Below are 22,350 nucleotides of genomic sequence, written 5' to 3' on the forward strand. Positions count from 1 at the left end.
CAGAGCAAGATTTCAGGCCCTGCAGGGAAGAACCAGAGCATGGGGCAGGCACACGAGGCAGAAATCAAACTGACAAGGAGGATACAATAGGGGGCTAGAGTGAAGTTTAACTCAGAATGAGCGTGGGTTCCATGGCCCAGTTCTGGGATTAAGTCTTCAGCAGGGTTTCTCAGCCTCAGCACTATTGATATTTGGGGCCAGATGATTCTTTGTTGTGAGGGACTGCCCTGTGTATTGTGGAATATTTAGCAGCAGCCCTCACCTCTATGCATTAGTTGCTACTAATACCCCCCCCCCCCCGCCCCAGTTGTGACAGCCATAAATGTCTCCAGACTTTGACAAATATGTCTGGGTGGACAAAAAAATCACCGTAGTTGAAAACTACTAGTTGACAGCAGAAGACTAATTCCCCTCAGCACTGACTAGTGGGGCCCCTATCTTGATCAGGTTTGGTTCATGAATGGGGCACATATGAATCTGTCAATTAAGGACCTCAGACAAGCCAAGCTAGGGCCTGACAAATCTATCCAAAGTCCTCTGGTATTGAAAACTTTCATAAAGAGATAACCAAGCATTGGAGGGGGAAGAGCTTTGATTTTGCTTGGAGTTAAGAAGAGGAGAGAGAAGGAAGATGGAGAAGTCAGGGTGAAGTTAGCCAAGCTGAGCCAAGCTGAGAGTTTAAGGTGGAAGCCATAACTGCTCCCTTGGGCTTATCTGGAGCAAAACTATTAGTATTCAGAACACCCAGGCCTTGCCATCTGGTATGCTATGGGGATGGAAATCCTACATTTAATTGAGCACTGAACGAAGGCTTAGGAGGATATTTAATGATGAAGTCTACGCTTGCCAGTCAGTGTAGTACCACTGTACCTTTCCAGCAATAAGAAGGCTTTGAAGGTTCATACAAACTCTACTTGGACAAGAATGTCCAAGGCCCAGGATGTTTTTCATGTTGAATCTTGTCTAAGTTTCTCTTTTCCTGAGAGATGATAGTTGACTCTGGAGCTAGGTTTGAGTCGAGGCCAATGAGACCTGTCCTTCAGCTTCATTCCCAAAATTGAAGGTCACTGATGGCTTCATTTGTGGTGTTGTATCTTCTGTGTGTGCCCAGAGATGGTTTCATGCAGTCTGCCTCAACATATCTTCAACCCCCAGGAATCTGGTTGTTTCTAAATCCAGGACTTCTGCCACCTCTTCTGGTCATTTTTGTTCTCCAACCAGTACATCTTTCCTTTCAGAGAAGGAGTTAAATGTTAGGTGGTCAGAGCAAAGGAACCAGCTCAGAGCAGAGAGTGCCTGCCTGAGTACCACCCCGGAAGAAATGTGGATCACTTATTTCTCTAAGCGTAGCCAGGCAGCTCCCAGAACTCACACAAAGACTGCTCTCCAAGTGCGCTAGAAGGCCACGTGAGAGCCCCAAATTCAGGGAGGCAGAGTGAGTGGTGTCTCCCCACTTCCACCTCCACCACAGGCAGTGATAGTGAGGATCACATTAGAGCACACTACATGGCAGGTGGTGGGAATTTAATACACAACTTTGCTTGTTAAAGGAAAATGAAATAGTGTTGCTTATAAAACTTCAGGGTATTAGGAGCTTAGGTAAGTGCATGTGAATTTCAGGGATCTTTGGATGGGGTTAATTTCATTTCTACTGTCAGAGAAAATGCAAAGCAGCAAAGGGTGACTTTGCTTAACTGAGAGACCAAGAAGTGGTCAGTTGACAAACAGAATAGTGGCATCTTGATCTTTCCTCTGTTATGTACTCTCTTGGTTTGATTCCTGGGATTCAGTACTATTTAGTTAGAGGAAAAGCATTCTTTCTACCTGGATATTTTTAGATAATATTTCTGATCCATTAGGCACTTTCTTCCTACTAATTAACATCTGCATACCGATTATAAAACTACATTCGGAGGGGCAGTGAAGTAGAACCTTGCTTAAATTCTTTGCATTGCTTAATTTAGTATTAATAGAAACCCCAACACTCCAAATATATTTAGAGTTTATTTTGTATAATTTAAAAATCTGTATTTTTTGGTAACTTTTTATATTGGTTTGAAGAGTTTGTGTGTGAGAGAGATAAAAAGAGAGACAGAAAGAGAGTGGGAGGAAGAGAGGGAGGCAGGAACTGTTTTCCTTTCACTGTCTCAAAAGGTTTAACTTGGTTATTCAGGAATGATCTCAATTTTGTTTTGCACATATTTTGCTCTGAACTTTACCCAGAAATTTAAGGTTGGATTAATTCTTCTGTGGTTAAAATCTGTTTTAATTCTAGCAACCTCAGTCTACGTATACTTTAAGAAGAAAGGTCTACTATATTTGGTTCTCAACATTTAGGTCCTAATTTCCAGTTCTGTCCTTATATATTACACAGTATTTCCAACAGAATGGCATTCTCCTTGGTGACCTTTGAAACGTGCAAGCAGGACGTTGAAATGAGGACCAACTGAAGTTCTGTCTTTCCTGTTTACTAAGCTTGCTTTCCAAGACTCCTTCCTGACAGCTTACCCCAGTCCTTGGAACTTGCCAATAAACACTCAAACTAAAACAAGGCTCCCACTCACTTAAGTTTCTGGACTTCACTGCACTTAGCATTTAACATGTAGCAGAATATGGTATACAGAATATTAAAGTTTAGGGAGCTGAATAGGTCTTAGACGTGTTCCTTACCAGCTCTGAAATCTTGGGAAATGGGAGAATTTTAAAATGCATATTTTGGATTAACAAATGTTTGAAGACTCAAAAGTGGTGATTGCTTGCTTAATTTCACCAGAGACTAAAGGAATTAAGTAGAATTTATAATCTATGGAATCCAAGGTCATATTAAAAGAAACATTGAACTCCAGGAGCCTTATGGAAGAGCTCGATTGATAGAGATGACTCACTTTAATCATATGTGAAACCTTGAACGTTGACTTGGAACTTCACGATGATACAAATACGGTACGGGAAGGCACAGTGCCTCCCATGGCCTTCTAGTGACTTCAGCTGCCTTCACACAGGATGAGATCTCAGTCGTCTCAACCAGATAGGTATAAAAAAGCCCTTGGGAACATTCTCCTGGAGACCCCCTTGTGATGTTCCTACTTCCCCTGCTGGAAAGGTGTTCCCCGTTCAGGTCCTCTTATCCTGGTCCTCCTCTTACCCTCTTGGAAATTACATATATTTTCTCTTGTTCAGATATAAACAGAGATGTGAGAAAGGTCAGTATCCTCTCTTCTAGAAACCATACTTTCCTTTTCAACATGATGTTCATGTTCTGTTTTAACATATGTTTTATCATATGATATTCTATTTAAAATTCTGTAAAAACAATATGTAATTATCTACCATTAAAGCTAAGGTAGCTTAAAAAAATAAGTCTTTGAAGCCTAATTGTGAGGAGTAAAGGAGTTGACAGAAGGGATTATTATATTTAGTTTTTTAAAAAAAGCTATTAGCCAGTAGCTATTACTGTGAATGCCTTTTTTTTTTTTTTTTTTGTTTGCCAGTTAACTTTATTTATTTATTGGGAATATACATATCAAGTAAATAAAATGGAGTTTAGCAAGCAATTACAAAGGAAATGCTTTGTACAACTACCACCCAAATCAATAACCCCCAAAACCCCAAATATGCACACCCCCTTTACAACTTCACCATCATCTTTGTCTGTAGGCAGCATCTAGTTGGGTGTTGCCTTTTTATCTAAACTGACAGTCTCTTTTTAATTGGTATGTTTAGATTATTCACATTTAATGTGATTATTGATTGGATTAAAATCTACTACTTTGCCAGCTCTTTTCTATTTGGTCCAAACTTTTCTTTGTTTCTTTTTACTGTGAATGCCTCTTAGTAGGAATGAAAAAAGGAAAAAGGAAGTAACAGCAGGTGTTCTTGCTATATTACTTTAAAATTTTATTTATTTTTAATGCAGAGGTATGAGTAAGCTGAACCCTCTTGGGAATAACTCTATCAGGACTATGAAGACCTTGAGTTTGTCTAAGTAAAGGGAAGTATTTCATTTATCTTTGTGTTCAATTTCTCTGGCTCCTTGGACATAGTAGGCCTGTTTAGTGTTGTTGAATGAAGAAATGGATAAAATCACAGAAATGACTCCTTAAACGAGTATGTCTGTAGGTGGGAGCTTGTGGGTTTACTATGGCAGAAATCTGAAACCTAGACAGGGATTCCTAGTAAGTTAGAAAGAAGCATCCAAATCAGGCCTAGAAATAAGGCTACGCATAAGTGAAACTTCTATTCCTACTAGTGGAAGAGCTCTCTTGGATTTTGTCCTAAAATTTTTCAGGGAAGGATCTTTATATATGTTTTGTAACACTATTTGAGTTTAGTTATGGTAATAAAGTAGTCTTTGTGATGCTATTTAAATAGAGTAAGTGGAAAAGATATTCATTTTTAGTTCAGCTCATCACGTCAGTGATCTGTGCAGTGGCAAATATGCTAATTACAGTCAGTTCTTTTACAATGCAGTATATGTGTTCCTATAAGCACTCTGCAGAATTGCACAACAAGAGCCACAGGGCTTGTGGGAAAAATGCGGTTAAGGGCACAATAATCCAAAACTCCATCAGTGACATATAAAAAAGACAAACCTAATAAAAATGGTAATATAGTTTTACACATGTTAAATGGTTAAGAAATACATAAACTCTACAATAAATGTAGCACTTTACTGTGAAAAAGATTGAAGTTTGCTTGTGGAAGTGGGTGTTAGAAAGGTGGCAGTTGATGAATTACTGTGAAGGGGTAGAAAGAGGTTACTGAAATCAGACCAAAAGTTGTAACAATGGATGTAGATGAATGTGGTTCATCACACACATGGTGAACTGCAGTAGCTGGTAGATATTTCTAGGCATACACTAGGTATGTGCATAAGTGTGTTTTCTGTATTCTTACATAGCTCAGTTGAGCTGGGTGCACATAGCAAACTTAAATTTTGCTTTATGCTCAAACTGTTCCCTGATATGTCAGTTATGTCAGGATGAATACACATTTTCAAAACAAGTGGGTATAGCAAACCAATTTTATAAACAAAGCAGCTAATGATGATTATAGCTTACACATCATGAGCCCTTATTACATGCCGAGCTTTTGACATGTAATACTTAACTCATTAAATTCTATTAACAACCCTATGAAGTAGGTACTATTATTACTCCTCGTTTGTAGATGAGGCCACTGAACCACAGGGGGGAGAAATAAATTGCCCAAGTCCACAGGACTAAGTGGGCAAGACTCCAGCTCCTGTTAGGTTAAACTTCTGTTCTTCTTCCCTCTATGCTAAAAGGAAAGTAACTACCTTTGAATTCTAAACCTAAACCTTACAAAGCAGCAAAAACTGCCATATTTTCCTGGCATATCATTTGCCACCTGATATTAATAGCAGAATGGATGAACTCCTTCAAACCAGTAGGACATTCACTGAATATGACCTAAAGGGCCTGATGATGGAGGAACTGTTTAAGCTATGTCAGAAGAATTGAATTTATTAACTCACCTTGTGCTTTGTTCTGCCTTATTTCCTAGGCAGAATCTTCACAATGTGATAATGGAAAGCAGTGGGCAGGGGAGGGCAAATAAACTATTATACAAAGGAACATACCTGTGCTTGGCTAGGGGTAGGTCTCTATTTGGTGAGATTAAACCCTATTATGTTTTCATGATTAACCGTTACAGAATTGAAACTTGTCCCTCAGGACAGGAATTCGCCATTTACATTCCAACATTCTTTGTTTCCTGAGCAAAACCACTGCATTGATGTCATTTAATCCCCCTGTTTTTATATTTTCCCTCTTAGCTTGATACTGGCTTCTTTCTTCTCTAGTCATTCTGCCGTACTGTAATGCGGGCTGTTTTTATTTTGTTTTGTTTCCTCCTTCCCTTCTCCTTCTTTTTTTTTTTTTTTTTGTTGGTTTTTGTTTTTGTTTTTGTTTTTGTTTTGCAAATGAAGAGTGATCGTGGTAGGAAGTGGTATGCAGAGAAGAGTAGAAAAGCAAAACCACTCTAGGCTTTGAGATAATTATAAATAAGTGGTCTTTTCTCACTTATTCTTACTGTTAAAAGTATATCTATCTTTGCAACTGTTATGTAAGTCTCAAATTATTTAAAAATTAAAAGTTACAAAAATTTCATTTTAATTTTATCAACTGAATGTTTATTTCTTTAAAAAAAAATAAAGATTCTCATGTGCAACCAGAATTGATAACAATTACTCTAGTCCAGTGGTTCTCAACTCTGGTTGCATGTTAGGATCAATACTTGGGGCGAGTTTTTAAATTACTTAAAAACAACAGCAAAGCCCTCTCCATCCCTTCTCCCCACAAAAGAACAAGAAGCTGCAATGAGTGGACCAAGGCAAGGATTTCCACCTAGGTAATTAACATGGATAGCATAGTCATTCATTCATTTATTCATCCATTTATTCATTATTATTTATTTACCTACCAAGTGCCAGGCATGGGGGAGGAATAACGTGGTGATTAAATATATGCTCTGGAGATAGAAGACCCAGAGAGATGAAGAGTGTGTAGGAATGATTTGGGTAGAGGGAGAAGTGGGACGAGGGACTATTATGGAAAGAATTATCTGGACAGAAGGTCAACCTGTGGTGAGAAGGAGACCAAGACTTCCAAGGAAGTTCTCAGAAGGCTGGTGAGGCTGGGGGGTGGATGATTGACAGAGACAGTTCTTGTGTGACCTTCCTCTCTAACCTTGGGCAGCCTGAGGCTATGACCCATTGGATATTCCACCCTCACTCTGGCTTACCCCTACCACCTGGCTTCTCTAAGACCCTCCTGCCCACAGCCACACTCTTCAGTGACTTTACCTCAGTCTTCTTCATTGTTCTGTCCATACTGGGTTTCCTCTGTGGTCATTTCTGTGCAGTGGCATCTTTTCCGCAGCTCTTCAAGAAACTTTGGTCAGTTTGAGGCAGAGAGGAAGGGAATGAGGTCAAGGAAGGCTCTGGGGATTTAGGTTCTGGTCTTGGCTTTGATACTAAGTACCTCTAGCAACTCAGGCAAGTCTTTTCTCTTTCTGGTCTTCAGTTTCCTCACCTATAGGATGAGAAAGTAGGCCACGGCATCTACAAGCCTCCTTCAAGCTGAAACCTTATCTTCTTTTTTTAAAAAAACTTATTTTACTGAAGTATAGTTGATTTACAATGTTGTGTTAATTTCTGCTGTATAGCAAAGTGATTCAGTTATACATATATACATCATTTTTCATATTCTTTTCCATTATGGTTTATCACAGGATATTGAACATAGTTCCCTGTGTTATACAGTAGGACCTTGTTATAATAGTTTGCATCTGCTAATCCCAGACTCCCAATCCATCCCTTCTACATCTGTTAATCCCAGACTCCCAATCCATCCCTCCCTCACTCCTTGGCAACCACAAGTCTGTTCTCTATGTCTGTGAGTCTGTTTCTCTGAAAACTCACCTTCTAAAGAAGCCCTTTAAGACAAATATCTTCATCTTGAGCTACCAGACTGGCTATTTAGTTAAATTACTCTTTATAATAGCTATTGCTAGGGCATAATACCAGTTGAGAAATAAACATTTTACTGCAGATAGACTCAGATAAATTTGGGATGCCCTATTTCTAGCTAATAGTATAAATATGAATATTATAATCCAGTGACCCTAATTTCAGTTTACTTCCATAGATCCAGATGCTGCATTTGTTAAAGTTAAATAATAAAAATATCCTCAGACATATAGTATGAGAATATGAAATCTTAATGTGTGGTGATATGGTGAGCTCTGAGGTAAGAAGGATCCAGTCACTCAAAATAATGATGATCAGTTTTCACTGAGAAGTAATTTATCTAACTAAATTTTTTTTAGAAAAACCTGAAAATACCAAATGTTGGTATTTCTCAGGAATTACTGTTGGGAAGATAAATTGGAACCACTATTTTGGAAAGTCATTTGGCAGCATCTCCTGAAGCTGAATATACATACACCCTCTGAGTCAGCAGACACACCCCCATTGTATAGCCAACAGAAGTGAGTACATATGTTCACTAAAAGACATGTACCAGCATGTTAATAATTAGTAGTAGGCCAAAACTGGATACTATTCAAATGCCCACCAACAGTGGAAGTGATAAATAAAATGTTACCTATTCATACAGTGGGGTCCTACAAAATGAGAATGAAGAACCTACAAAAGCACATCACAATGTGGATGAAATCCACAAACGTAATGCTGAACAACAAAAGCCACACACAAAAGAGCATATGGTGTATGACTCCATTTACACAGATAACAGAGACAATCACAGTGAATTTAGACTGTTAGAAGTCAGAATGGTGGTTACCTCTGGGTGGGTTGGTGGCCATTAGGGAGCATGGTAGGGGCTTCTGGGTCATATTCAGTGTCTTGGACTGTTTGGTGGTTACACTGGTGTGTTTAGTTTGTGAAAATGTATCAAGCTATACACTTAGGTTATGAGATTTTCTGTATGTACATTTTAGTTCAAGAACAACATTTTTAGAAAAGGTTTGCCATTTATTCATTTGATCCACATGACAATTCTAGAAGATAAGAAGCACAGGTAACTTTTCTCCAGTTTTGTAGAAAGAAAACATGCTCAGTTAAGTCCAAGTTCTCCGGGCTAATTAGTGGTAGAGTTAGGTCAGGTATGTAAATCTCCTGGCGGTGGGGGGTAGATAGTCCCTGTGGGAGGAACCTGCCCAGTGCCGGATGCAGAGTAGGTGCTCAATAAATGCCCTTTGAAGCTGGATTGTACACTGGTCCTGTCCAATCCCACAAGGCCACCATCTTGCTCTGGGAGTGGCCACTTGCTCTGATGGTCTGATGTCACTGATGGAGTGAGTACATTCTCTTCTCAGAGAGGAATGGAGATGAGCTTTGTGTCAAATGTCCCAAGAAACTGCCAAAATACCTGTGGAGGATTGCAGAACTTTGTCCCTCTAGGGCTTAGAAGAGAATGAGTCAGACACTCAGTTCTCAGACATGGTGTCTAGTTAAATGGGAGGAAGGTTAACTTGGGCAGAAATCCATGTATGTGACCTTGGATAAATCACTGAACTTCTTTGGAGGCAACAGTTTGAAAGACACATTTGATACTCCCTACTTAGGACCATGTGCTCCTTCTGTGGTTAACCTTCTGAGACCCCTGAATTTTATGCCCTCCCAAATGTCTAATCAGATTCTCTTTATTTTCAAGGGCATCTGACTGTTTTTTTCAAATTTGGGAGTTCCCTTGGTGTTATTTAAGATCAAATTTTGATTAATTTATAATATAAATGCAGATATGCCCAATTTTCTGCTTGTCATCATAGTTCAGAAAGGAGATGCACCAACAATTTACATAGAGTAACCGGGGTCCTATTCAACTTGTTGACCATGTTTCTTCCAAAAATGTAAAACAGAAGTTTCCTTGTCAACATAATATTCCAGTTATTTATGATGTGGCTCTTAAAGAAAAGAAGTCCTAGAAATGGAGTCTGTTATTACTTGGATAATAAAAACTCAGGACCTTCTTTGGAAAAAATGGAGAATGATAAAATGCTTTGATTTAGGGTTTGGCTGTGATGTCAAGGTCAGCCAATGAGCACAGAGGGAATATGAGAAAAATAAAGAGATAAATAGAAGCAGATGTTTGGAAAATCTGAACTATCACTAGTGAAGTTGTATGGTTAGCCATCAAAATTTCAGGGTTAGATCTATCATCCTAATAAGTTTATAATGAAAACCATTTAAGTTGGTGTTCAAAAACTTTGTTAGAACTATAGTCAACTGTACTTTACCATGAAGTGGCATTTTCCAAATTATGCTAAAAATTTTGTGGTACTTTTGAGCTGAATCCTTGTCAGGGTTTTTCTCAAGGAGATCAGTTGCCATGGACTCCTGTTAACTCAAGATCTTTATTTCAAATTAATGTAAGAGAGAAATCTGATGGGAAGGGGAAAAGAAGTAAATACAGTTGAGAAGTTTTGGCTTCTGATTGGTCAAGCATCTATGTTTTCAGAAGCAAATTTCTTTTTACCTTTAGTTGTTTTTGATGGCAGGAAATAGAAAAGTTCTTACATTTAGAGTTACCAAAGGCTGTCATTTAAAAAGTTTGAATAGCCTAACAGAGGAAATAGATCACTAATAACTGAATCAAAAAGAAAGAAAGGAGACAACTTAGAGAAAGGACCCTTGGAGACCCTCAGATGGAAGGCTGGTCAATAGCATAAGTATAAATGGCTGAGAAGAGCTGTTGACTCCAAGCCAAGATTCAGGGATTTGAAAAAGAAAATGATCAAGATTAGTGAGAAGGGTTTAAAACTAAAGTATTGATATTTACTTGACAGTTTGCTCAAAAAAATCATTATGTGATTTACTGATTACTTTTCAAAAAGGGCAACATTTTATAATAGAAAAAGTGAAGAAACCATGATTATTACCATCTTGATATAAAGCCTTGACTTAATTCAGTTGAATTCCTGCCTTAGTGCTACTTGTGCGGCCTTGGGCACATTACTTAGTCCCTCAAAGCCTCACTTTCTTGATCTGTAAAATGGAGAAATAATAGTGTCTACTTCATGGGATTGTTTTGAGGCCTCCATGAGATGGAGAGTGTAAATTGTTTATTTTAGAGCCTAAATAATATATTAAGAGCATTAAATGTTTTTGTCTATGGTAGTGATGATGATGATGAACACCTCTTTCCTTTTTTTTTTCCTCTACCTTGATTTAATCTCTTTTTTTTTTAAACATCTTTATTGAAGTATAATTGCTTTACAATGTGTTAGTTTCTGCTTTATAACAAAGTGAATCAGTTATACATATACATATGTTCCCATATCTCTTCCCTCTTGCATCTCCCTCCCTCCCACCGTCCCCATCCCACCCCTCTAGGTGGTCACAAAGCACCGAGCTGATCTCCCTGTGCTATGCGGCTGCTTCCCACTAGCTATCTATTTTACATTTGGTAGCGTATATATGTCCATGGCACTCTCTCACCCTGTCACATCTCACCCCTCCCCCTCCCCATATCCTCAAGTCCATTCTCTAGTAGGTCTGTGTCTTTATTACCGTCTTGCCACTAGGTTCTTCATGTCCTTTTTTTTTTTTTCCTTAGATTCCATATATATGTGTTAGCATACTGTATTTGTTTTTCTCTTTCTGAGTTACTTCACTCTGTATGACAGACTCTAACTCCATCCACCTCATTACAAATACCTCCATTTCATTTCTTTTTATGGCTGAGTAATATTCCATTGTATATATGTGCCACATCTTCTTTATCCATTCATCCGATGATGGACACTTAGGTTGCTTCCATGTCCTGGCTATTGTAAATAGAGCTGCAATGAACATTTTGGTACATGATTCTTTTTGAACTATGGTTTTCTCAGGGTATATGCCCCGTAGTGGGATTGCTGGGTCATATGGTAGTTCTATTTGTAGTTTTTTAAGGAACCTCCATACTGTTCTCCATAGTGGCTGTATCAATTTACATTCCCACCAACAGTGCAAGAGTGTTCCCTTTCCTCCACACCCTCTCCAGCATTTATTGTTTCTAGATTTTTTGATGATGGCCATTCTGACCGGTGTGAGGTGATATCTCATTGTAGTTTTGATTTGCATTTCTCTAATGATTAATGATGTTGAGCATTCTTTCATGTGTCTGTTGGCAGTCTGTGTATCTTCTTTGGAGAAATGTCTATTTAGGTCTTCTGCCCATTTTTGGATTGGGTTGTTCGTTTTTTTGTTATTGAGCTGCATGAGCTGCTTGTAGATCTTGGAGATTAATCCTTTGTCAGTTGCTTCATTTGCAAATATTTTCTCCCTTTCTGATGGTTGTCTTTTGGTCTTGTTTATGGTTTCCTAATCTCTACCTCATTTTAGAAAAGATCTGAAGTTGCTTAAAATGTTGCAAATAAGTAAAATCTTGTTTTGTCTATTTTGTTTATACTATACCTCACTTAAAGGGGAAATTGAAAGAAAATTGTGAGGGTTAAAGTATATTTATATACTATAAGTAATAGTATAAAATATATTTAAGGTTATTTTACTTTATATATACTTTATATAATAGTATAAAGGTATATTTAGGCTATTTTTTAAAAAGAAGTAGAATTAGAAAGTTTTTAAGAAGAGAGTTGGAGCCAGAATAAAAGATAGCAAAGATGTGAATTAGTGGTCTGTACCAATCAAAGTCTTAATGGAAAAACAAAGATTCATTCAAAACAGTATAATTTGAGGAGAGTTTATTTATAAAGGTGGGGTTGCATGTAAAATTTAAGATAGTATTTACTTAGAGGCCTGAAGGTTTGAGAGAAGGAAGAGGTCACGGGAAACCAGAAGAGAGAGTTTTAGGGCAGGCTGCCTAGGGAGGTCCTTGAGAGGACCAGAGACCTATGTTGAGGGACATAGCCAGCCTGAGGTGACCTCATGGGGACAGAACTGGGGAAATGATGATCCTGAATTCACTCTCCTTCCTCCCTCCCATATCCTTCTGGCTCTTCCCATCGACTAAAGAGAATTGGAGAGCCATTCATGTTATCCCCACAGGCCCATTTGTCTTCAGGAGAAGCAAGAGGATAGGCAAGTGTGTGTGTGGAGTGAACATTTTAGGCAGAGAGGAACATAAAGTTGCTAAATGTCATTGAAATCTTAACTAAACTCCGAAGCAAAGAGGGGATAGAATCAGTTATAAAATCCATGTCATCAACAAACAATAACAAACCATGTCATTTTTCTTTGAAGCTTTTCTAGACAATTCCAGTTTTAAGTGACAGTCTGCAAAAATGTCCAACTTGCTAAACATTTATCTGTTATATGAGATTGTTGGATATAGATCAATTAAATTTGGGAAACATCTGGGAAAAATAATAATTTTGGTTTTAGAAGTTGGCCCAATCTGTTCTTTCTGAAAATAAATAAAAAAGATAATAAAATGATCTGTAAAGGCAACTCTTAGATTGAGACAATAAAATGCTTTCATTTTCGTCAAGGAGATTTTTAAAAATCTTCCATCATGAGTGCAAGTAGACACTTTATAAAAAATTAGCTACAGACCATTGAGATAGGTTTAAAAGAAAGGGGACCAAAGCATATTGACTTATCCCACTCTGAATTATTTACTGATGTGTCAGGAGAATATTCCAGAGGCCCAAGTTTCATGGTAGTGAAGTGCAAGAAAAGTATCAGGAATTGGCATTCTAAACTGAGCACACACAGCTTGGCCCATGAATGGTTCTTGTTCACAGAGGTGGACTCTAAGAAAAGGTGAGGAAAAGCTACAGGTCGTCTTATACTGGTCTTGACAGATCTTTCTTCTGGGTGAAAAGACTGTAAGAGGAATTAGTTGTGGAAGCAATATTTCCTATATCTGTTTTGATATTTTGAAAGCCAAATAGGACAAAGGACACAGACAGTAGTGCAGAGATTTGCATGACTCTCTTTGGAAAAATCTCTACTTTTTTGTAAATATAATTGGATAAAGTGGGAAAAATATGGTACTAGACACATGATTGTTAATAGCATTAACAAACAACTTTGCATATTGTGTCACACTTTATAAACTTTCATGGACAGAATTATGGAAGCCTCACAACAATGCTGTGAGACACTACCCTCTTTGTAGGTTACAAATGGAAAACCAGGGAGAGTGAGAGCATTCTCCAGGTCACCAATTGGTAAATATTCTCATGGGGACAGTGATTGGAAGGGATGAGAATCAAACATGGGAACATAAATTAAAGTGTCCTAAATACATTTTTTTTTAATTTTTATTTATTTATTTTATTTATTTTATTTTTGGCTGCATTGGGTCTTTGTTGCTGAGCGCGGGCTTTTCTCTAGTTGCGGCGAGCGGGGGCTACTCTTCGTTGCAGTGTGCGGGTTTCTCATTGCGGTGGCTTCTCTTGTTGCAGAGCACGGGCTCTAAGCGCGTGGGCTCAGTAGTTGTGGCTCACAGGCTCTAGAGTGCAGGCTCAGTAGTTGTGGCGCACGGGCTTAGTTACTCCGCGGCATGTGGGGTCTTCCGGGACCAGGGCCCGAACCCGTGTTCCCTGCATTGGCAGGTGGATTCTTAACCACGGCGCCACCATGGAAGCCCCCCTAAATACATTTTTAAATCAAATCAAACATCTTGGTTTACTAATTTTTATTGAATGCCTTTGGCATCCATGGTGAGCACATAATAAATATTTGTTGATGAATGAATGAGTGATTGCAGGAAAAAAATGATACACATGAGAACTTTGTCCTTTGCTCATTTATCTCTTGAGAATGCATGTTCTTGAGATAACATGCACAAATTTAGAGGGTGTAGAGGGTGGGATGCCATGTGCATTATTTCCATCTCCAAGGACGTGTTTGAGTAGATGCGAAAACTGTGGCTATGGCTCCCTGGTGGCTGGCGGGGTGTGCCAGCTTGCAGGAGTCAGCTTGTGTGGTAGTTTAAGGAAAGTCCATATCTCAAACTGCCTGGGAGGCCTGGAGGCCTAACCACCCAGGATGACAGGCCTTGACACTCATAGGCAGGCCTGGAGCATCCTTAACCTGAGGGTATACAACCTCATACTCGTGTGTCAAAGGTCAGATGACACCTTGGCAGCCTTGGGCATGCAATTATCCCTGATGAGTCCCCTGTGGGAGGCATCTTCTGCAAAAGGATCACCCAGTGTCCTTGCCCTTTTCAGAAGCTTTGCCGGTGTTAACAGGCCAGTGGGGGTCTACTGAAGCGTCCAGATTTCCTCTGGGAATCCCTCTGCTCCTTTAAACTTGGAACATGCCTTCAGTGACAGGAAGACTTTGGAGAAGAGTTAAATACCTGTCTCAATTAATCCAAAACACTGTCTCTAATGCCCCCATTGTGGGTTCAGACATTTCCTTCATGACTCTCAGACCCAGCTTCTGAAGCCCCAGAAGGAGACGACCTGGGAATAGGACAGTGCCTCCTTCACTGTGCTTGGCAAAGCCCGTCTGGGGAACTAAAGCTCTACAGAACCCACAGAGCCCCTCAGATCCATTGCCGGGGCCTCCCTAACTCTAGTGTGAATGAGAATGACCACAATGTGACAAAAGTCTGTAGCTACCCCACTGATTTCTCCGGAAGACCCTGAACCCATGTCAGCCTGAGGAATACACTCTGGGCTCAGTGCAGGCCCTAGACAGGAAGCACTGCCACCAGCCCTGAGGGCAGGATTCCAGGAGCCTCAACTGAAACCTCCACCAGATGGAGAGCACTTTGATTCTGTGACCCTTGAGGACTTGGTTTCCTCCATGGCATGAACATAGGGTTTGGAGCTGGGCTGATCTGAGTTTGAAGCCCTCCACTGATACGTGAGAGGAGTAGGGTTTTAGATAAGTTTTAAAATTTCTATGAGCTTCAGTTTCCCATCTAAACTGGAGGTAATAGTAACTACTCGATATGGTTGCTAAGGTGATTATGTGTGGGACCATACCAAGCAGGTAGACTCAAATGGGCTCCCTAGGCATTCATAATTATGAAGATAATCTTCTGGATTCCTGAAGCATCTTTCTCGAGGTGCCCAAATGGCTCTGACCTGTGTGGTCTCCGTGCCTCGAAGTAGTCCTGTGAGGGGGTTATGTGAAAAGAAGAAGTATGATACTGGGAAGCTGTGACTTTTGTCTAAAATCACGCCATCAGGTAGAATCAAGACTAACTGTTCTGTCCAATACTTTATCCAGGAAACTTTGCCAAATCCTATTTCGTAAACATTCTTACAATGTCTGAACAGAAGAGACTCAGGTGAGACACAAGGAAGAAGAGCTGTTTGTTCTCCCTGTGACTAGCCCCCCAGGGGAAGTTACACAATCTCTGGGGCTGAAGGATTTAGGGGATACTAATCACACAAATAGTACTCCTGCTGGAAAAACAATACGTCTACCACCACACCATTAATCTAACTAAATGATGTAATCAGCTTCACTGTTAGAGTCATCAGCTGTGATTGTTGGAGAGAACAGCATTATGAAATACTTTGAAACCATTGAAAACAATGAGGCAGCTCTATCTGTAAGTGCCGAGATATGGTTTACTAAAAATGCTCAGAGCAATATGTATAATATTGCATTTTTGAAAAAATAATAATAAATGCAATTTATATGGTATACATACCATATGATATGAATAAGATTGCAAATCAAACAATAGACTGAGTTTGTCTCTGAGAGTGTATTTGGAAAGTGGAATAGGTAAAGAGCTTGATTTTTTTTTTTTGCACATCCCATTTACATTTTTATAATTAAAATGTATTACTCTTTAAAAATTACAGAATGCCAGAAGTTGGGAAAAAGACAATATCTAGTACCATACCTACTATCTATCATATACTTAGATAGATATTGAATAATAACTTGGTGAGTTCCATAATAATTTCCTTACTAAATAATAATGATAATAATAATAAATCTCACATTTATATTCTGCTTTATAAAATATAAAGTCTTTTATATGCATTATGACATTTGGATTTACCACAAACCTCTGAGTTGGGCAGAGGAAAGCACTTTACAAATCAGGATTTTGAGACTCTCAAAGATAAAATCATTTTTCCAAAGTCATATGTAAGTGATACTGGGACAGTACTCTTGTTACTTGATTTTTCATTTATTCTTTTACCAAAGATTTTTTGAGTCCCCTCTGTGTGCTACATCCCCTGTTCTCTCTACTACAGCACAGCCACTGCAACTTGCAAATAAAGAAATGAGAATATAGACGCACCAACTAAGTCAGTGCCTGAAAATGATACTAAAACTCCCTGACCAATAGATCACTCTCAGATGCAAATTTTATTTTGTTTACTTTCACCATGTGCCTTTCTAATACTTAATAAGCTATGGCAGACTTTATTTACTAAACCAAAGCTTCAGCTTGCTTTTCTGTAGAATGGACTTGCTGGTTTCAACTTCAGCTTTTCTTCCCTATATCATTTACTTAAAGAGAAGGTTATTGCGTGGTTTTTTGTTCATCTTCCACTTTACAAAATAATCAAAAGTCCACACAATCCTTTGTTTCTATCTTCCACAGCAGACCATTTTTCCCTCATGTTTTACAGAAGGAGAGGAAAGGATTGAGCTTAAAGGATGGAGCAATCATCCCCAAGACTGGAGAACGCATCCCTGAAGGAAAATTCTTTTTCCATAATGCCTCAATTAGCTTAACTTTTGTGGTCTGGCCTTGCAATCTGAAACTCAGTCCATAGATGTGCTCAAAGTGAAACACTGAGAAACCGCAAACAAGTGAGCTATAGGTATTGGCTAGCTAGGTATGCACAGTCAGGGGCTGGAGGGAGAACTCTGTCCAGAGTTCTCCAAGGATGAAAGACAATACAGGCTAACGTGATCCCTGAGTGGGGAGTGCTCCAGCTGCAGAGGGATGAGTGGGTAGAGGATAGAGTATTCCAAAGCAACAGAGTAGAGGAGAAATTGATCCTATGGATGGTATCTGTTTACACTTTTATTTTTTCATTCTCTTTACATTTATTGAGTACCTATAGATACTACCTGTGATACAGGTATAAAAGATGATTAAAGAGATAGGTTTCCTTCCTCCCTGGACAGTATTTCTGGGTGAAGATGGGGCAACAAACCAATTTTTAAAAATTAATTACAGATTATGATAAATGTTAAGCATAAAATAAACACAGTGCTATGATGGTTAACAACAATGGTGGAGTGAAGGTAGAAACACACATAGATAGGGAGATCAGGAAAAAGCTGCAAGGCAAAAATGATAAGCTCCTGCCAGGAGTCATTCCAATCTCTGCTACAAAGTAGACATAGCCCCATCCCTCTGCCAGACCACAATACTGGTCTCTCCCAAAGACTGGAAGTAAGATGCCTAAAAGAATCATTCCTCCAAAACCATGCAATCAACTCATTAGAGACATGTTAGCTAATTTTGTGGGTGCCATTGTCATGGAGTGCTTTCCTCTAGCGGAGAAAAGGCAACTTCCTACTTCTTGACCTTGACCCTTCTCCTCTCTTTTTTTTTTTAATTAATTAATTAATTTATATTTATTTTTGGCTGTGTTTCTGTGCGAGGGCTTTCTCTAGTTGTGGCGAGCGGGGGCCACTCTTCATTGCGGTGCGCGGGCCTCTCACTATCGCGGCCTCTCTTGTTGCGGAGCACAGGCTCCAGACGCGCAGGCTCAGTAGTTGTGGCTCACGGGCCTAGTTGCTCCGCGGCACGTGGGATCTTCCCAGACCAGGGCTCGAACCCGTGTCCCCTGCATTGGCAGGCAGATTCTTAACCACTGCGCCACCAGGGAAGCCCTCCTCTCTTCTGAACTGTGGCCCCTTCAATTCCTACTCACCACGGTGGAGACCGCTGGGCAGTTGTAGACATTGGGAGAGCAGCAGGAGGCTGCTGAGTGTGTCACTTTGTCTAGTGGCCTTGTGCCCTGGGAGAAAATAAGGGGCTTAAATGACAACAGGAAGGATTCAGGTTATGAACAAAGGAAACCTTCATGGCTGCAAAGAATCACTGGGACACATGATCACTGTCAGTATATAGAGTTTCTTTACTTAATATTTCAGGCAGTGAACATTCTGGAGTCATTCCAGTACAGTCCTAACTTGGGGGCAGGGAGCAATTCCCAGCAGATTTCAGATGTCCATTCAAGTCCTAGGAAGCTGTAATATGGAAAGTGTTTTGTTATTTTCCCCCCTCTCCTTTCTTAACATATTATTGTGTTCAAAAGCTTTCTATTAGATATAACCAACAATGCAAAAACAGTGTATATTTGGAATTCCTTCCAATAGACTTTTCTTGGACAAACTATTTAATTGCATGAGCTTTTCCAGATGTGAGACTCATTCTGTGAAAAATAACAAAGAATTTGGGAATTAAATAACTTATCGTGCCTTTGTTATTTTTTTCTGCGTGGTGTATATCAAGACAGAATTTTGAGGTTAACTGTCAGAATTCGTTAGAAAATGCACTCTCAGAATTGTTTTGCTTAATCGAAATCAAAATTTTTAAGGATAAAGCAACCAGCTATTTTACATTTCTGACAAGATTGGGGTTAAATATTTAAGATGTCTTAAGTAGTTATTGAGTCAGTAAAAATAAGGTAAACAGCTCTCTTAGAAGTAAATTGTATATACAAAGCTACAGTAATCAAGACAGTATGGTACTGGCACAAAAATAGAAATATAGACCAATGGAACAGGATAGAAAGCCCAGAGATAAACCCATGCACATATGGTCACCTTATTTTTGATAAAGGAGGCAAGAATATACAGTGGAGAAAAGACAGCCTCTTCAATAAGTGGTGCTGGGAAAACTGGACAGGTACATGTAAAAGAATGAAATTAGAACACTCCCTAACACTATATGCAAAAATAAACTCAAAATGGATTAAAGACCTAAATGTAAGGCCAGACACTAGGAAAACATAGAACACTCTATGACATAAATCACAGCAAGATCCTTTTTGACCCACCTCCTAGAGAAATGGAAATAAAAACAAAAATAAACAAATGGAACCTAATGAAACTTAAAAGCTTTTGCACAGCAAAGGAAACCATAAACAAAACAAAAAGACAACCCTCAGAATGGGAGAAAATATTTGCAAACAAAGCAACTGACAAAGGATTAATCTCCAAGATATACAAGCAGCTCATGCAGCTCAATATCAAAGAAACAAACAACCCAATCCAAAAAAGGGGAAAAGACCTAGATAGCCATTTCTCCAAAGAAGATATACAGATTGCCAACAAACACATGAAAGGATGCTCAACATCACTAATCATTAGAGAAATGCAAATCAAAACTACAATGAGTTATCACCTCACACCGGTCAGAATGGCCATCATCAAAAAGTCTACAAACAATAAATGCTGGAGAGGGTGTGGAGAAAAGGGAACCCTCTTGCACTGTTGGTGGGAATGTAAATTGATACAGCCACTATGGAGAACAGCATGGAGGTTCCTTAAAAAACTAAAAATAGAACTACCATACGACCCAGCAATCCCACTATGGGGCATATACCCTGAGAAAACCATAATTCAAAAAGACACATGCACCCCAATGTTCATTGCAGTACTATTTACAATAGCCAGGTCATGGAAGCAACCTAAATGCCCATCAATAGATGAATGGATAAAGAAGATGTGGCACATATATACAATGGAATATTACTCAGCCATAAAAAGAAACAAAACTGAGTTATTTGTAGTGAGGTGGACGGACCTAGAATCTGTCATCCAGAGTAAAGTAAGTCAAGGAGAGAAAAACAAATATCGTACACTAACACATATATATGGAATCTAAAAAAAAAATGGTTCTGAAGAACCTAGGGGCAGGACAGGAATAAAGATGCAGACGTAGAGAATGGACTTGAGGACACGGGGAGGGAGAAGGGTAAGCTGGGACGAAGTGAGAGAGTAGCATTGACATATATACACTACCAAATGTAAAACAGATAGCTAGTGGGAAATAGCTACATAACACAGGGAGATCAGCTCGGTGGTTTTTGACCACCTAGAGGGGTGGGATAGGGAGGGTGGGAGGGAGACGCAGGAGGGAGGCGATATGGGGATTTACATATGCATGTAACTGATTCACTTTGTTATACAGCAGAAACTAACAAAACATTGTAAAGCAATTATACTCCAATAAAGATGTTCAATTCTGTGAAAAAAATGAATATTCTTATAATTTAGATTACTAACTCAATGAATGTGAGAACTTGAATGAGAAAACATTTATTGCTCTTTACTTACAAAATATTAACATTTGGGCAGCTTTAGGAAGAAGTGGTGTAGAGGCAGATTTCTCATCCTTCCTCCTTATGGCTCGGAGAAGTGCAAGCAGCTAAATGTGTTCAGGTCGCTCATTGCCATACTAGCCTTTTCTCCTGTTTTTTTGGTTTACTCCTTTCCTCTCCTGCTCAAGGAGAACTTATAGTCAAACCATTCACTTCACCTCTCAGGGCCTCAGTTTCTTCCTCAAAAAAAATTCTTGAGTTCCTTCCATCCGTAACATTTAGTGCTTCCATAGTTTACGAGGAAAATCAAAGTCATAATGGCCATCATTAGGGCGAGCTGCCTCAACTGGTGTTTACTCAGTGCTTCTTTGGACCCAAGCAAAGCCTATCTAATTGGGCAAAGAGGGATTAACTGAGGGAAAGTCAGAGAAGAGAGGCTGCCAAAGACCTGCCCAAAGTCAAGGCTAGGACTGTGATGGCAGCCTAACCTTGTCCAGACTCATCAGACTGCCTAGAAGGCAAGCCGACTTACATCCTCCTCCCGGTGCCTGCCTCCCCTGACCCCAATCCACAGCTTGCCTTGATGATGGTACTGAGATAATTAAGGAGAAATGATATTTTAAATGTCCAGCGATTTGTCGAGACTTTACATATCCATGAATGAGGTAACCTCGATTATTTTTTTTACATCTTGAGATGGCAGAAGATGACCAGTGAAATGTTTAAGTGCAGTGGGAGGAAGTGAAGAGAGATCTTTTAATGCTGGAAATGAAGAGAGAGAGCCCTGACGGAGAAAGTAAAAGGAGATTGTAGTTTGGGACTATGGATAAAGTTACGTTTTAGGATACGACTCAATTACGGTGAGAAATTCAAATTGATTACTTAAGACGCATGTAAAAGGGATGGTTGTAGTACGGTACATGTGCCCAGCCAGCATCCCTTGAGACATTACCACATGCTGTTTTTTTGCCAGACGCTTGGAAATTAACGACAAAAATCTCTGCCCTAAAGGAATCCCAAGTAATGGAGGAGACACATGAGCAAGTGAAGTGACAAGGTAGCATGAGAGGCTAGCATGAAATGCTATGGGACTAGAAGGCAGATATCCAGCTCTGACTGAGTGTTACAGCACACAGGTCTACCAGAAAATGAGAAGGCATTCCAGGCAGAGAGAATAGCATGTGGAAAGAAGGAGGAGGGGAATGTTTAAGAAGGCATTCAAGATACTGCAGGCATATCCATGCCTCTTAAATCTATGATATATGTGAGTAAGTGAAGGGATATGCAGTTACAGAGGATGACAAGGTGTTGGTTATGGGAGCCAGGCTCCTGAACTGGGTTGTTTTTGAAATGGTTGGGGTTTTATGGTTTGATGTCTCTTAGGATGATCACACTGACTCACATGGTGCTGGTTTGACTAAATAACTTGACTTTCTGGGATGTATCCATTGTAATGAGCAGCTCACAGGGTTGCAGCTGTGCTGAGAAAGAGGTGAAGGCAAGTACCCAAGAGCCTAACATTAATCCTTCATCTCTGCACATCTACAACCTCAAACAACCTCAAACATAAGGGAAATAAGATGATTCTGAATAGGAAGTGCTCCTCTCTCCACCAGGAAAGCATGCTTATGCTTTGTC

Source organism: Balaenoptera musculus, chromosome 2, assembly GCF_009873245.2.
Source record: "Balaenoptera musculus isolate JJ_BM4_2016_0621 chromosome 2, mBalMus1.pri.v3, whole genome shotgun sequence".
Lineage (NCBI taxonomy): Eukaryota > Metazoa > Chordata > Mammalia > Artiodactyla > Balaenopteridae > Balaenoptera > Balaenoptera musculus.